This window comes from Euprymna scolopes, chromosome 15 (genome assembly GCF_053919585.1).
Source record: "Euprymna scolopes isolate OS-2025 chromosome 15, ASM5391958v1, whole genome shotgun sequence".
Lineage (NCBI taxonomy): Eukaryota > Metazoa > Mollusca > Cephalopoda > Sepiida > Sepiolidae > Euprymna > Euprymna scolopes.
In genome coordinates this window covers 113,136,176-113,140,309 of record NC_136496.1, presented here as the reverse complement: position 1 = coordinate 113,140,309, position 4,134 = coordinate 113,136,176, and the positions used below count along the sequence as shown (strand labels likewise).

The following is a 4,134-nucleotide window of genomic DNA, read 5'->3' as shown; positions in this document are numbered from 1 at the left end:
TATTTTCTGTGTTGTCACCAGGGGAAACCATCTAGTTATAAATAAATGTATAAATTTAAATTTATTATTTTTCTTTGCATTTTCTCATGGTGATAATGTTTCTGTTTATCTTTGTATCTTTGTTTCTTCGTGTATCTCCCACGTCATTTTGTAAATTATTTCTTCAGCCGTCTCCCGTCAGTCTCCTTTTCTTGCGTATTCGTATGTCTCCTTTTTCTTTTGTTCGCCTGTCCTTCCTCCGCCTTCCATTGGTTCACCTTACATTCCCCTTTTCCCCACTTCCCCTTTTCTCCTCCCTCCGATTTTCGCTTCTTCCCTCTTCATCTTTGCAGCTTTTATTTGCGTTCTTGAAAACCGTGAATATTTCTCCTTTTTTTTCTACCTTCTTTTTTGTATTAGGGATTTGTAATTCGAGTCCAATGAACCCGGGAAAGATTGACCTTGGCTCCTTTAACAAGCTTTCTTAGGTGACCCTCCTAACAAGATATGGAAGCGGGGTGTTCAGCCGATGTACAGAAAACATGCCCAGTTAGCAATTTTTTTAACCCCGATTTCAGTCCTGATTATTTCCTAGATAAAAAAGGGGGAAATTCTTTTATTGTTTTTATTCTATTATTGTTTTTTTCTTCTTTCTGAGCGCGTCTCAGCATCTGCGAAGATTTAAACGGGGGCCAGTTGCCCCTTTGTGTTCAATCAAGAGTAACTCGCACGTTGTGGCAGAAATAAGTCGCCATAGTCGCCAACCTGATAGGTCCTGAACTGTCATCTAAGCTTCTGCGTCTGTCTAATCGACGAAATGTTGCATCTCTCTGCCTGTCTACAAGTATTTAAACAACGAATGCTCCGACGAACTGCAAGCATTTGTACCCCTCGACGTAAATACCTCCGACAAACACGACAAGCAGCTAAATCCCACGCCTTCACAGTAGAGATCCCTAGATGTAAGAGAGCCTTCTACTCCATAGGACCCCTGTGGCTTATGTCCCTGATCGTAACCCCTTACATCAAAGTGACAATGTGCCTTGTTTGGGGTGAAAATTTAATTTTTAAAAAATAATAATGATAAAACACGTAAACAGACATAAATCTCGCGCAATAACACATTCTGCGTGTTTACCAGATTCTCATTTGCAATAAAGTTAGACATTAAGTCAGCTTAACGGGGAGACCCCGTAGAGATATTTTAGAAGAGTAAAAAGATATCCGACAACGAAATCTGTCAGCATTACCCCGTTACAAACGTCAGAGTTTATCAGCAATAAACCAATCAGATATATTGAATGAGAGGTTTATGCCTAAAAGAATGATGTCAGAGGATCAAATAGAACCATAACTAATTCAAACCAAAGGATTGGTCGTTTAGTGAACTAAACTGTTGAATCGGAAAAGGCCAAGGATTTCCTCATGCCATATCAAAAAGGCGCCTTGGTTCCTTTAATTTTTGTTGAGGCGGGAGAGGTAGAACTAAGACGCTACTTTTGCCCGATAGTTGGTCGGGACGTCTTAAGAAAAGCAAGATACAGGAAACGGGGGAGGGTAAAGAGAATAAAATCATCCAATTTATTGACAAGCTTCTAGGCTTGACCTTTACTCCTAATCTGAAATGGAACACGTACATCAAATCTGTGGCCAAGGTCGCTGGAAAAATGGTGAGATCCTTCTATCAATCCAGTAGATATTTCACTGCTGATGCAATTCTCTACCTATATAAGAGCCAGGTACGGTCAAGGATGGAGTATTGTTGTCACATCTAGGCATAGCTGCCAGAAAGACATTATCCTGCCTTGACAAAGTTTAAAATAGACTTTGTAGCCTCGTAGGAGATGCCCTGTCTCTGCTTTATCATTATTTTGATGGAAAGTGCTCGTCTGAGCTCCAATCTATGGTCCCCCCTCGTCAAACTTTCATGAGAAACACTAACTGAAATCATTCCCCCACTATTTATCTGTGCCTAAACCTAAACGTAGATTCCATAAACAAAGCTTCTTTCTAAGAATTGCACACCTGTGGAACTGTCTTCCGTTTGCCTGCTTTCCAGCTGACTGCAATATGGGGGTCTTCAAGTCCAACGTAAACAAGTTTTTGATGGGCCGTCCCCCTTAAGTAATCCAATTTACCAAACTTACACTACTGACGATTACTATGATACTGTCCCATGGACTAGTGCTCACTCTTTAACCCTTATCCTTGAGTGGCCCCTGGACCTTGATAAATGCTGACTCCTATGCAAAAAAATCTTTTCTACGATATTTATTTTTATTTTAGGGGGTACGCTTTTTCTACGTTTGTCCACGTTAGGTATTTGGTTAATGAAATACATTCGAATTTTCTTAAGTATAGATAATTACTCCAAATGTCAACGGTGGGTATATATATATATTTTTTTTTAATTGAGAGACAAGGTTTTTAGACTGTTCATTAGTCTGTCAATCTGCCACACTTCAATTTAAAACAAGGCCGATAGCCATTAGTCGCGTGCTCTCGTGTAATGAATGAATGCGTGAATGTAGGATTTACATGAAATTCTTAAATATAAACTAAAATGACCGAAAATGACTTAAATAAATAAAAAGTAAATGACTTAGAATGACTTTAATGAACTTAAGGATGAATTGAATGACCTTAAGAATGACTTGAATGCTTAAAAAATAACTGGAATCCTTCAAAATTAAATTGAATGATCTGGAGAATGACTTGAATGGCTTTGAGACTGACTGGTTGTAAAGTGGGTGACCATTTTACATTAAATTAATACAGAAAAGTGATCCCCCACTTTATATCACAATGTTACTAACATAAGTACAGCATGTAGTAAGAACAGATACTACACTTCGATCTTGGCCAAAAGGCCAAGAAAAGGGTATTTATTTTCTCAACCACCGAGCAAATTAGGCACAAGGCCGATTTTTAGTGTGAGGAGTTAAGGGAAAATGGGGACCAACTCCCCGGGAGTAGGAGAGCTGAATAATGACAATTGGTATGAAGGGTTGCCCCTACATTGACCAAGGTCTTATCTGTGGGGTTGCCCCCACATATGGTCTTTGCTTGCAGGATCTGCCGGAACAGATTGGATTTATTTGCTTCTCCACTGAGCAAATTAGGCACAAGGCCGTTTTTTAATGTGGAGAGAGAGGGGGGAGGGAAAAGGGGACCAGTTCCCGAGAGGTGGTAAATGGGAGCTGGATAGTAGCTGTTGGTATGAAGGGTTGCTCCTACATTGACCAAGGTCAGATATGTGGGGTTACCCCCACATATGGTCTTTGCTTGCAGTATCTGTCGGAACAGACACTATACTTTGAGGTATCTATTTGCTCCCCCACTGAGCAAATTAAGCACAAGGCCGATTTTTAAAGTGAGGAGTGAAGGGGAAATGAGGACCAACTCCCCGGGGAGTAGGGGAGCTGGATAGTGACAATTGGTATGAAGGGTTGCCCCTACATTGACCAAGATCTTATATGTGGGGTTTCCCCCCACATATGGTCTTTGCTTGCAGTATCTGCCGGAACACATACTACACTTTGATCTTGGCCAAAAGGCCAAGAAAAAAAGCTAAGAACAACATCTATTAACAACAGACCTTTGATCTTAACCAAAAAGGCCAAGCACAAAAGTGTTATGGACAGACCGACCGACAGGCTGACTGACCGACGGAGTGACTTATAGAGTCGCTTGCACGCGACTAATAACATTTCATCTTGAATTAACGCATCTTGTTTTAGATACGCCCAATCCTCAGTCACTCAGTCACGGTTAAGTTTTAAATAGCATTTGCGTTTGTCTGTCTTTTCAAGATATATTTTCTTTGTAATGTCACGACTTATTTTAGACATAGCATTTTAATCGGTAAACATTACAATCGAATTGGCGTACGGTGTGCCTATTACTTGACTGCATAAGACTATCTGGACACCTGTTCATCACACAGACAGATGGAATCTTGTATAGAAGACACATAGCAGTAGTAGGCAACATAGCAATGCTGATCTGTGAAAATTCCCATTAATTGCTTTAAAATGGTTTTAGTTATAAAAGTAAAATTGCAATAATGAAAACAGCTAAAATATTAAGGAAAACTCTTAAATGCGGAGATTAATACACATGAGCCACATGTGCAAGCCGGACATATAGAAACTG

At 39.9% G+C, this 4,134-nt stretch overlaps 1 pseudogene; it reads right to left on the bottom strand.

The window, feature by feature from the left end:
* Positions 1–2,649: 2,649 nt before the first annotated feature.
* On the bottom strand, positions 2,650–2,862 carry LOC145294329 (U2 spliceosomal RNA; annotated as a pseudogene).
* Between the last annotated feature and the right edge of the window lie 1,272 nt (positions 2,863–4,134).